The sequence below is a fragment of the Aquila chrysaetos genome, chromosome 3, assembly GCF_900496995.4.
Source record: "Aquila chrysaetos chrysaetos chromosome 3, bAquChr1.4, whole genome shotgun sequence".
NCBI lineage: Eukaryota > Metazoa > Chordata > Aves > Accipitriformes > Accipitridae > Aquila > Aquila chrysaetos.
In genome coordinates, this window is record NC_044006.1 from 46,991,556 (window position 1) to 47,005,458 (window position 13,903).

The window sequence follows — 13,903 nt, forward strand, 5'->3', positions numbered from 1 at the left end:
TTTCATGCAGAATATTTCAAAGACTGGATAAAAAGAAAGTCTGGCATATGAGAAATGTGTGTTTAAAATCTGTAAGTACAGCCTAGAATTCAAGACTATTTCTTGTGCAAGTCTTTAACCCTTAGCCCTGTGTATAGAAAATATGTATTGAAACTCTGTTTGATATAGTTTTAATGATGCAGGTCAGGATTTGTTCTCTTACAAATGCCAGGGGAAGGAAAAACGATGTCTGTTGCCATTATCAAATATTTACCACCAAATGTATTCTATGTCTCAGAGGTGTAAGTGAATCATGTTTGAGTCATCTGAATGAAAATTTAAGTCATAAGGCTGGTTCTCCATTGGTCTCAGCTAGTGATGATGTACAAGGGAATTCATATCTAAACTTCCTTATGATTTTTCTCTTCCTAACATGACACCAGGATTTACTTTTTTGTGAGTGGACTTGACAGTTAAAGAAAAATAGTTTGTCATTTATGAAATTTAAAAGAGGGTTTTTAAATGTATTTGGATGTTAAATAACCCTTCTCTTGTTTCTAACTACACTTAATTTTATTTCTGCCCTTCTAATTGCTTGCATATACAAAAATTGGGTGTCAAATCAGCTGGGAAATTTAACACCAACATGAAGTCAGGAAAGTGGTTTCTCACATTCGTACTTATTTTGTCCAAGATGTATGTGAATGATGCTGGAGAATTAGGTTTCACGCTTCCTTTTATAGTTGCATATTGAATTACTTAATACAGTACCTACTCATGTGCATATTAGTTCATTTTCTCTTTGGGAGTCAGTCCCTATACTGTTCCAGTGGAGCTTAATGGTGATATATTCTTGGATGCTCGTACATTGATAGAAACGGTAGGGAGGGTGTACGTTTATTTACCTTCTGCAAGTTGAGATGCCAGTGGCTCTTCTCTCTGTTTGACAGGTAATGTAAATCATTAAAAGTGATGTGCTTAACTTTCATAGCTTCAACTTCACCCTTTCCTGCACAAATAACTTGGCAGTAGCATCGGCAAGGAGCCAGTGTACATCAAATACTCATACCTTACAATGGCAATAATGGTATTTATGCTCATCCATTATGTGGTCTTACTGTCTGTATGTGCTTTAGAAGAAAAGTAAACATTGTTTGATTGCTAAAATGCGTAGTTCCTGAAAAAAAAAACCACAATAAAATCCAGACTAGCAAGAATGTTTTTCTATGAGACTGTGGTGCTGAGTTTTTTATGTAGCAGATGCTCTTACACCTTTGTTTTCATAGGTACTACACTCAGTCCTTCAGAAATATTATACACACACACACGCACCCCCCAAACCAAAACAAAACAAAACCCAGACTTCTTTCTTTAGTTAAGAAGCACATCACTATCTGGTACCAACAGTGGTCTGCTTTTAATGCTGCCAACGAGTATCTTCTCAGACAAATAATGCTCAACCTGTTCTTACTAATGGGAAATTTCTTGGATAGATGCCTGCTGTGTTGAAAGGTCTGCAAGGTTTAAGACTGCTATAGAAGACAAACACAATTCCCTCTAAAACTTACGCTGTTACCAAAGCATATTGCATCTCCTTTAATATGTTCCTTTTAACAAAATCTATCACAGACAGTTTTCACAAAAAGAAATTTTGCTTTTCAGAGGGCATTAGTTATTTATTGAAGAGAACATATGGAGTGATTCAGGAGAAGGTCTATATAGAAGATTCCTTTTAATGCTAGTAGGCAAAGGCATTAAAAAAGGCAATTGAACCAAGATGATCTCTTAGTAGTAGTAAGGGTATTCTGTTTTTTAAACTTTAATCAGTATAATTATGTATTTAAAATAATTTGCCAGGGATATAATAGACTTTTTATTACATAAAGCCTTTAAATCATGATCAAATATGATCAATGGTATTGCAGCTCACAAGTTTTTCTCATTATCCTGGTTTCAGCTGGGGTAGAGTTAATCTTCTCTCTAGTAGCTGGTATAGTGTTATGCCTTGGATTCAGTATGAGAAGAATGTTGATAACACATGGATGTTTTCAGTTTTTGCTAAGTAGTGTTTAGACTAAGTCAAGGATTTTTCAGCTTCTCATGCCCAGCCAGCAAGAAGGCTGGAGGGGCACAAGAAGTTGGGAGGCGACACATCCAGGGCAGCTGACCCAAACTGGCTGAAGGGGTATTCCATACCATGTGATGCCATGTCTAGTATATAAAGGGGGGGGGAGTGGGGCCTGGGGGTGGAATTGCTGCTCAGGACCTAACTGGGCACCAGTCAGTGAGTGGTGAACAATTGCACTGTTCATCACTTATTTTGTATATTCCAATCCTTTTATTATTATTATTGCCATTTTATTATTGTTATTTTTATCATTATTGTCATTATTGTTTTCTTCCTTTCTGTTCTATTAAGCTGTTCTTATCTCAACCCATGAGTTTTACTTTTTTGCCCAATTCTCTCCCCCACCCCACTGGGTCAGGGGGAAGTGAGCGAGCGTCTGTGTGGTGCTTAGTTGCTGGCTGGGGTTAAACCATGACACTCATAATACCAGGCGGGTTGAAGAAGTGAAAGAGTGCAGTCTGCTATATAAATTATAAAGAAACCCAAAACATGACAGTGTTAGAATTTATGTCTGGAAAGCAGCGAGACAGCACGTTAAAGTGCATGTAATCAGAAGAGTTTTGAAAATCAAGCAACCTACCCTCCTTGGTTAGGATTTAAGGTTTTGCATGGCTCTGTATCCCTGCAGAGTTTGTTTCATCTAGCTTATATTCCTATACCAAATGAGAATGCTGGCACCACATACAGTGTTTTCTAGACAGAAAATCCCCTTGATGTAAGGAAGGAGATAGGAGCTGGATTCTCTAAAGGCAGATAGAGAAAGCTGTGCACTTTTTGTGGCAACACAGTGCCTGAGGTTGTGTGCAGCATGCCAGGTAGCTCTGGCTTTCCCAGGGTCACTTCAGTCTCTCACTGCTATCTAGCTCCAGTCTGGCATACTTTGGTTTTTTGGCCTACCAAGAGAGACAAGACAAACCATTCTACCTATTTCTTCAAATCCTACCTAGACATACCAGGTAGCACTCTTAATATCTTTAGTATGCTCTTTCTGGAGATGCAGGCCTCCTGTAGGTATTCTGCCTATGGTGGTTCCTCCATTGATACTGGATAAACTGGGATAAATATAGTTCACAAAGAACAGATACTATAGAGACTTGTCCATTTTTGGTAAAATAAAAGCAATAGAGTCCACATGCACATGAAAAACCAAAGCTGAGCTTAACATGCCAAGCATTACCCTAACATTACTAGTTAATTATATCTCAGCCAACAAATATGCACTTCAAATGAATGATGTATTGAGAGGGTCAGCCTCTGCACCCATTGAAAATTGTTGGATCAAAATGTACCCAAACTTGTGAATTTCTAAAGTCTTATTTCAAATGCTAGATACTTTAGGGATTTGCTAATAATTTTTTTATGTGTGTATAGACATGTATGAAATGTTACACAAAATTTTCCCTTTTCCATCCCCTTTTCCACTTCTTTCCTTCTTCTTCATTGCTATAGCTCATTTAACTTACTTTCCCTTCTGCTTCCTTCTTTACATTGCTTTTCCTTCTCTTCCATTACCTGAACCAGTATGAATATACAGATATGTTCAGTGTAAATAACACTAATTACATGCTGGTACTCATAATATAGCCACAGATTTCTTTAGTATTTCAGCACTGAGTTTAAGTAATTTATATCAGTTACATAATAACCTAAACAGAACTATTCATTTAAAAATGATTCTCTGAAGAACCCAGTACCATATTGTTAAAAGTCTGAAACTCATATTGGGTTTGTACAGCAATATGTTCAGACATCTGCACAGGCAAATGCTTCATAAACTCTAAAGTACTAAAAAAATATAATACCATGAGTCACATCTAGTCAGATAAATAAGAGGCCAATCTTGAAAACTTGAGGAAAACAAGTCATAGACAGAAATAGAATTTCAGGGTGGAAGTTAGAGTATGCATTTGAATCACTTATATGGCAAATCTAATGAGATTAAAACTTAATCCATATTCTACTTGGAAGCAGAGCATATTGATATGCATGAAGACTAAATCAGTTAAAAAAGATATTCTGAAAAAAGCACCAAACGAAACTTGTTGTTGGAGAATTAGGAATTAGCCTAAATGAAACAACACTGAGATGTTTTCTAGTCCACTTTCAAATTCCTTTTGAAACAACACTTTTAGGAAATTAGAATCTGACCAGACTCTGGTAAAGATGTATTGGAAGTGTTGGAATGCATTAGACAGAGGCAACACTTTTTTTTTTACCAATCCAGACACATTCTTTGACTAAAGTCATTTGAAGTAGATTGAAATCGTCAAATGAAAACTGTTACAAAAATAGAATGCTACTTTATTTATTAAATAGCATGATTTAACTGAATTTCTGAACTTTCCTGGGAGATAATTTGTCTTATATATTTTGGTTTGGATTATAAGGTCAGATCCAATAAGCATACAAGAAAGAAGAATATCTCTGCAAGAAATAGCAGCATTGAGACTTTTATGACTAAATGGAACATTCAATTTCATTAGTAAAACAAAAAGGTTTGCTTAATTATATTTTCCTTTTAATAGCCTCAAAAGAGTACCAAACATTTTTCTTCCCCTTAAGATTTCTAAAGTGAAGACAATAATAATTCTGAATTGCAGTTTACTGTCTACTGGTTTTCTTTGCTTAACTCTTCTTTTTATCTTCCTATTTCTATTCACCAAAGTTCTTGCATTCAGCTTTCTCTTTCCTCTGAAGTGATTCTTACTCTGAAATTTGATTTCAAAGAGCTGAATAAGAAAGCATGAGGTATTTGCATTGTGAGAACAATATTTGTCAGAAAGCCCAAGACACGCTAAAGCGCCCTTCCCTGTGACAGAAGCATTTTTCAGTGCTGGGTGACGCAGCACAGAGACATCAACAGGAGTTCTGTTATCAGCAAAATGAATTAAGCATGGTTTCATAAAAACCTGTCTCCTGGTTGAATTCCCTCACACTTAGTATTGTGAAAACTATCATTAAAGGGCGTCCGTCTCTGTTCCTCCCCCTGCCCCATGGTTGGAGTTTTCATACCCTTTCTGTCCTGTTTTCTAATGAGAATTGAGCTCAGTGGGAGGCATTAGTGAGTTTTTCTTCTAACAAACCATGTCTTTCACAAACCTTTTAAGATTATAATACTATTAGGGTTTGTAATTCTTTGAAAAAATTGGTGGAAATCAAGCCATGTACTCAGTTGGGAGTAAAGGAAAAATCTATGTATAGTATGCATTACAGTACAAACCTTACTTTCTTAGGAAACCAGGATAAAAATTGTTTCTCTTAGCATGTTACGATGCTCAAATTTGTGCACTATAGAGGCCAGGCAACCGTACGCTGCTAACAGCAAGCTGTGGACTGAGCTGTAGGCAAAAGGAATGTAGTGAACAGAGGGGAACAGCATTAATAAAAGGTCCTCAGCTACATTCTTTTGCCTGTAGGCAGCTGTAACTGTTCTTCCTCTATTGACAAATTGTCTGACGCTTTTAGGATATAAACTGATTCTGCTTTGAGGTGTCATACTGCTCAGGTCCAGTGCAGACTCCAGCTGAGGGGCATTTTCAGTTCTGTAATACTCCTCTCTCTTTTATCAGTGCTTTTTTGGAATTAACTTTCTGAAAATAAAAGTATTTCGCTGCTATTGACAGCGTTGTTGGGGGCGGGGAGGGAAATAAAAGCATTCAGCATGCAAGTGGCATTACACTGATAGATAGAGCACAAAGCAAGGTTTCAAACCCCCCAGCTTCATCTCTATAGCTGCTCACTGGCTTTTAACACTTCAACCAGATTAACAATGGACAGCCTTGCTGAGTGTATACATAGAAGCAGCTCCTTGACTAAGCTCATTGGAGGCAGAAAGATGGCAGGAACTCTTTGCTCTAATTTCTCTTAAAGCTTTGGAGTCTGAGTAACTGCAGTTAAGTAAAGGCTTCTTATCCTTTTCAAATAAACCAGGAATCATCTTCAACTTCTTACGACCAGAAACAGGGTATTGATGATTTTAGATAGGAAGCTGAGAAAGTGCCTGGCAAATCTTCAGTGGGTGATCTGGGCTTCAAACCAGCATGCTGTCAGTGCTCCAGGAGTGCAGGCAAACAAACATAATAAGTATTTTGGACACGTCTTTAATAGGATGTTGGAGCTGGAGAAATCTATTTACTACAGTCAGAGAAAGGCAGAGACTGATGAAAACAAAGCGCATGATGACAGAGGAGAACAGGCATGAAGGGAAAAAGCTGACAGAAAACATTTGTAAATTGTGCTGACGTTGAGGAAAAGAGGATAGGAAGGGAGCATAAACCAGGCCTGTTTTGTTCCCTGTGTCATTTTAATAAGCTCTCAGATCCTAGAACTTGTGAATAAAAGGGCTGAAAATTAGGTTTGCTATATGATGGTTTTCAGAATGGCTATAACTGGCTTGAATAATGCAGTTACCTCTTTTATTTGTGTGGATGAACAACATATTTTGAAGTGAAAGCAGTAATTTCCATATTATGAGTTTTAATATCTCTGTGCTTTATTTGCTAATGAAAAAACAAGGTGATCTGGTGGTAGGACCCAGTCTGGGCTGTAAGAAGCAAGGGCTTTGTGTTTTATTCTCTGTGGAACTGTGGGTAAGTCATTAACAAGACCACAAAGCAACATAAGTGTTTAGACCCTATAGGCATAATAACTATTTTGACTCCAAGGGTCTTTATCTAGACTGAGATACCACTGACTCGATTGTTCTAATTACAATTTATAACACACATACATGTACATCACAACTGAAACAAACAAAAATCAGTAGTCATTAACAACTGCAGATTTTTGTGTTCTCAAAATAGAAACCATTTAAGGTCATACTCTCAGACTTTAAAGCCTTGTTTATGTAGATAATTTTATTGTCTTCAAGTGAATTTCTTTGAGGGTATTCATATTCTGCAAAATAGTTTTTAGATATTTGGGTATATAGCTAGACCTTAATATTTCTTTTCTTAGCTTAGAAAACCTTCAGCTTGTTTAGGTTTTTAAACACCATTTCTTGCTGTGATTTTGGAGTGATGTATAAAATATTATGACTTACATTAAGTCTTGTGAGCTTTCGTTTTCCATTCATCTCCTCTATATTTCTGCTTTTGACACTTCTAAGAGATGTATTCTATTGTTAATACAATTATACTTCTTCGAATGTAATATTTGTTCAACAGAACATACAAAAGGTATTGTTTTTGACAAAAATCTGGTGTATATTTTTGAAGAATGTCAAAATCATGCTAATTTCTGTTAACTTCAGCTTTATATTCCCATATACCACCAAAAATAACCAAGGTCTCATACCTGTTTTCAGCTTCTAGGTAATTCAGTTTTCATAATGGAAATACTGAACTGGCATTGCTCATTTTTTCTTACTTGGGAATTCCAGCATAAGGAAATATAGTAGGAATTTAGCTGGACCAAGTGCCTCATCTCATTAGTGGATCTAGGCTAAGAGTACAGTTAGTAAAACTGGTTACCTAAACCGATGATTTTAAAATAAATACATACAAATTTGAAGACCTCACCAGATGCTTACTATGTAGGAAGGAATATAAAAAGGGCAGCAATTTTTTGTAGTGTGCTTAAGGTAGTAAACCCCCCATTATGTTAGCTGGATTATCTAGTAGCTCTTTCTGTTTTCATGCTAGTATGCTAAGCGTACTAGTTTAATAGTTCAGAATACCCCTGACTTGTGGATATACTGGAGCAAGCCTAACAGCTGCAAGGGGAAAGCAGGGGCAAGTACTTCCTTTTGGGAGTTCACCAGTTTACATATACTTTTATTTTTTTTCCAAAACAACAGGTGTTGATAATTTTAATTTATATATATTAGAACAAATTCTTTTTCCAGTTCAGTTTCTCTCAAAGGCTGCAACAGAACACAGCTATTACTAAAACTCAAAAAATTCTTTCTGCTTTTATTCTTAAGAAGAATTCCTCTAATATTAATAGCTTTGTATATTCCTTTAAATACAATTATAAGTTTAATGCTGTAACTTAAGCTTGTAAGAAGTGGACTCCTTTTAACTGAACGTGGCAGCATTTATAATTCCTGCATGGCAAGATGGATTTGCTTAGAGGTTTTCATCAGAAGGAGGGGAAAAAAACTAATAGTAGCTGAACAAGCCTAGAAAGAGTTTCTGGAATAGAAGACTAACAGGATTCAGCCTGTACTGGACATCCCCTAGAGACTCATGGCAGATAGAAAGAGAAAAGACAACCAAAAGAGTATTTTGCATTTCTACGGCAGATGATAGACATTTCTCTTTAAATGGGAAATGAAAATTGTTGCAACATCTTTTTCTAGCTGGTCTTGAAACTAAAGATTTTGATATTTACAGTTCCACTAAGCGTGCAGTTCTATGGAATTGCAATATCATGATACCAGGAAGACACAAGTCTTTCATAGACGATGCTCATAGACATGCCATTATGCTTTGAATAAGTCAGCAGTAGTCTTATGTCAGAGGGATTGTAATTTACATATTTCCTGAATAGCTTCTATAAGCTTCCTAAGCTTATAGATCTACATGAAAGAATAGTCCAGAAGTCTTGCAAGAAAGTAGAAAATTATGTCCATGCAATACTAATGTTGTCCAACTCTGCCGTATATGAATTTGCCAGCCTAAACCTGCTTACTCTATGAGATTTGACAAGAACATGGCCTGCTGTGATTTGGTTACAGGCTGTGACTTTGCATCACAACATACACAAAGAAACATGGCAAGTAGCAACAAATTCAAGTAGCACTGACATATTACCACTCTTTCAGCAGGCAAGATATAGCATAAACATAACCTTTCCAACTACAGTTGTGTAAAGCACATACAGTCAGAGCAACTTTTGTGGGATATAAATTAGAAAAGCCTCAGGAAGAAAATTTTCCTTCCCAGTCTCTAAGGGAATTGATATTCTGTAGCTGACCAGCCAAATAATAGTCATATAAGCTACTTCATTAGGAAGAGTTTTGGTTTAACTACTCTCTCATTTACAATTAGAGGTGTTAATTCAATGGCTAAAGGTCAGGAATTACTCATTGCTAGCACTGTGTCTCAGAAGCATATTCAGGAAACGGTCATCAGCTCAAATCAGAGGTGCTACTATGCAATTAAAGGTCACAATAGCTTTTGCTGAATAAAATTACCTGTGCCCCAGATGAACTTTTTCTGAAGGGATGGCTGCTTAGTTGAGCTGAATATGCCTTCACAGGAACATCCCAGTTAAGCTTCTGCTTTTTAGAGGAGCCAAAGACTGTGGTGAGACACAGTTTTCATACTACCTTGGGATAGTTTAAAGCGCTTCTCCCATTACCTGGATAGAGATGGATTTAAAAAGGGAAAAAGTGAGTAAATTCACTTTCATGGTGCTTAATGCTGAGCAGTTGAAAGAAGGTAAACTTTATATAGATCAGAAATAGAAGTAAGTAAACAAAGACAAGCATGCTTACCTTAAGCTGTAGCCTGTAGGTCTACTTCCACAGCATTTCATATTGATGTTCTTTAAATTACTTTCCTGTCAGTTCAAACCCTCTGTTTTACCTAGTCAATACCACAGCTGTTGAAAATATGCAGAATTACCTTATCAGTTGTTCCTTATACTGTGTCTGGGCAGAAATATATGCATTTGGAGTTGTCTTAAGCTGATTATGTTCTCTTAGACAGCTGCTTCAAATTTTTTGTGACTTTTTTGAAGTCTTAAAATTATTCTGCAGCAAGTCTTAAGCCTCTCTTAGCATGGTGTTGTCTGCAAACTCAAGAAAAGGGATTTTCCTATTCTGTTAACTCAGCCATTGGGTGATGCTGAAATTCTTGTCACTATTGAATATTGCCTGTAAAAATAATGGCCAGAATGAAAGCCAGAACACCTCTGTAAGAAATTTGATTCAACAAAGCTTTCCAGCTTAAAAATGAACCTGATAAGTACCAAGATTAGTTTCCTAACCAGTTTTGAACCATTATCAATTAAATTAATTCAGACTAGACTAGACTGCATGTTCCTAAATACATAGATACATCTTCACAACAGAGATTACAACCAATTCAAATACAGTGATGGGGAGAACAGGTCTCGGGAAACTCAATGTTTTAGTACAGTTTAGTAAATAGCCCACTCACTGAGCTGCAATAATCTGCTATGAGTTTATCTCATTCCATAAATGAGTCATTTTACTTTGGATTTGGCAAAGGCTGGGTAGCATGTGTAACCAGTCAGAAATTGCACTTCTGAACCTTCAGATCTATTAGGAATTTTTTGAATACTGGCAGGCTCAGCCCTATTTAACTTTACTTTTATCTTCTAGTTATCAAACATGGTTGAAAACCATCTGTAAGCTCACTCACTTTAAAGGGCACCTGCATGACTGAAATGTTTGTGTTGCTGTTGCAGCTGCTCACAAACCATGTGTTTAACTTACATGCATATAGTGAAAACAGTATTTTTACTCCTCAGTGCTTAGGTGTGCTAGCATCACAATTTCTGCATGAAAAAGCATGCTCTCATCAGAAATGTTACTTTGATACCGAGAACAGTCTTCAGGGCAGAACTCAATTGCATTTTTCCTCCTCAAAATACTCTTCCTTCCATATTGTACTTCTTCATCTAAAAATGTCATAATTTTTATATGTTGTTCCATACTTAAGAAAGCACACAAAGGTGCCACAGTTACTGACTTCTATTAAACTTTCTGAGCTCTGAGGGTAGTTGCCTCCCAGAAGAACAGAGTTAGACTGTTCAGGCCGTCTGCTCCTGTCCACCAGCATCCTTCAGCACTCACTAGATGGCCATGTATCCTTATGTGTGTGCTTTCTTGTAAAGTTTGGGAGAGTAGTAGTAATCCCTTCACCATTTGAGGATTTTTTTTTTTTAAGTCATGTGCATTCCAGTATATGGCTTGTTTACCTCCCCATCTAGGTCACCTTGCTTTAACCTTGGCTAAAGCGACCCCTGAGTTAACCAAGATTCTTCTGCTATGAGAACATGTCGATCTCTCTGTACCAAGTTTTATGATGCTTCCTCTACCAACTTTAAATATCCACCATCAAAGAGAACTGAGTACACTAGTTTCTCAGCAAGAGCATTCTCTTTCTGTATCCATTGTTTGGTAGAGAAAAATAGCTAATTATAGCTCTTTGTTCTCTAATATCTCTACTGTGGTGGTTTTATCAGCACAGTTGTGAGGAGGAACACAAAATGAGGCAGTCTTCAAACAAACACATAACCTCTGGAAAGCAAACTGATAATGAGTTTGTAAGTTGTATACTGAGAGAGTCCTTAGGTAAATGCACAAGTCTGGATCATGCTCTCATTAAGTTAGTACAACCTAATGCAGTTTGGAACCATGCTTGTTAACTGAGTGCCTATAGTAGCTGAAGACTTGTCATACTTGATCAGACCAAAGATAAATGCATTTCATTATTGACAGTACTGGCTACTTAAAAAGAAACTGCAAGATATTCCAAAACAGAAAATTACTTCAAGTAATTAACAGTTGAAACACGACACTTCAGTTTTCTTCTGAATTTTTATTTTAGCTAGTGAAATATGCTTGTTCTTATTGTATATATTGATCTTTTTTTCTTTTTTTTCTCTCTCGTAAGGTCTTCCCTGAAGTCATATATTGTAGCAATGTATTCTACTTCTGAATTTAGATGGGGGGGATGAATATTTCTCCTTTTTGTTTCTTTTAAGCATCTACTCCTGTTTTATGCAACAGTAAAAGACAGCTTGCAGTCTGTCTTTTTTGTACAATTTTATTTTATTTTAGCTGTCTTCTGTCCTGTTATGCATCATCTTTGGAAAATAAAAAGTCCAAATATATCTAGTCCTCTCCTGATATGAAAGGATTTTTTTCTGCTTTTATTAAATAATTGTAGTCTAGATGGAATAATTTTTTAGTATATTTGTTGAAAGCTAAGTCATACAAACACATTACACAGAGGGACTGAGAATTATAGCATTGACTAACAGCATATTAATCTCAGTTTTATTTTGTATTCCTCATTTTGCATCTTAGTATCTAGCTTGTTTTCATGCTCACAGCAGGGTATTAAGTTGAGTTTTGGGTCTAAATATCTCCATCACTCACAGCTGTGTAGTTGTTTAAGATATTCATCCTCAGTCCCGCGCACTTGACTTTGAATATACTGCCCCAAATGCTATTTGCCATCATTCTGTCCAAATACCTACATAGGCTGAGGCTCTCTACAGATCCTTGATTATTTTTTTGTTTTAATTTCCTCTTTGATTTTCTGTTGGCTTAAGTAATTGTATAGTGATTAGATGAATTTCCAAATGTTCATATTTTTCTATAGAAACACAAAGTTCATTTTAAAATAAAGTTAGTTTGGGGTTAGCAGATGACAAAATATCTTGAAAATACTTTTATTTCCTCTTGTGCAGATACCTCAAAACCAGAAAATATTCTATTTCAATAAATGGTCTAGGATGGGGAGGAAAGATAATTTTGGAGATAATTGTAGCTTGATAACTGTAATCCAAAAGTAACAGTTCAGCCAACTTATTCCTTTCGCTTATTATTTTCTAATTGGAAATGTCTGTTTGCAGAACTAAGGAAGGTCATAATAGGCATGAAAGCCAGACTTTTATACAAAAATGAGAGGTCTACATGTCCATAGTGTAAACCAAATCAAGCTGCACAACTACAGGTATTGAGATGAGAAAGTATCATTAAGGGGAACCCCATGACTCTGGAGTGAGAAGGCTTTCCTGGTAGAAAGGGGTCCAGTTTACAGAGTTCACCTTCTTCCTTTTTTAAGTTGAATTAAGATATCTTTTTTTTTTTTTTTTTAATCTTAGCACTTCAAAATGAAGGGTCAGAATTGGAAATTGCAAACCACTTCATCCATAAAGACAAGAGGACAGCAGTTGCAAACTGAATTGGGAAGTATTTGACAAAAAATAATTGATCAGCACTGTCCTTGGTATCTGGGTCTTACCCCTTCAAGGTGGTATTGTCCTGAGCTGTTGCAAAGTGGTACCACTGCTTTCATAGAAATACCTTTTCAGTTTTCTTCTGTAATGGGCCTGCTCTACTCTCTGAGTGAAAAACTGTATTTTCTCCACCTTACCTTGCTACTCAGGTGGCTGAGGTTTGTTTCTTTGGAAGCAGAGGGTAAGCAATATAAAACGCTAAAACAGGTATATGCAACAAAAGCATGCATTCTGCAGGTTTGCAGTAAATGACTTAACTCACTGAAAGCCAAAAAAACTTGAACTTTAGTAGATCATAACAAACTACTGTGCAGATTTGTAATATTATCAAAATTTAAGCTGTAGACTGCGTACTCTTGGAAAATGTTTTAGAATCAATAATTTGGCTTCTCTTCTCAACTACAGTATAGAAAAGGGGGTGGTGACATGTTTATCTTGATAAATTATTAAAAAGTGCTTAAAACTTCTAATTAATTAGAAGACCACAAAATCCTGTATCCTTGAGACAAATAGCACATCTTAGCTCTTCTCATGATATTACTATAAGAATATAGGAGATGCTCTGATGACTCACTGATGTTTTACACAGCCCAGACTACAGTCTCTGACTGCAGCAAGGGGTGGGATTGCTTGTGAAGAGCACCCAAGATGAGCCACTTTCACCAGTGCATTTATATTCTACTTTTCCAGCTTCCATATTGTCAGAAATATTGGTTTTGTCCATGCTACTAGTAGGCTAAAAGAGGATAAAGGTTAACTATCTTGTGAAATACATTGGGAGGGAGAGAGAAATCACAACCTAAATTTCTTTTCATTTGCACATGAACAAAACCAGCACCGAGAATGCAAGCC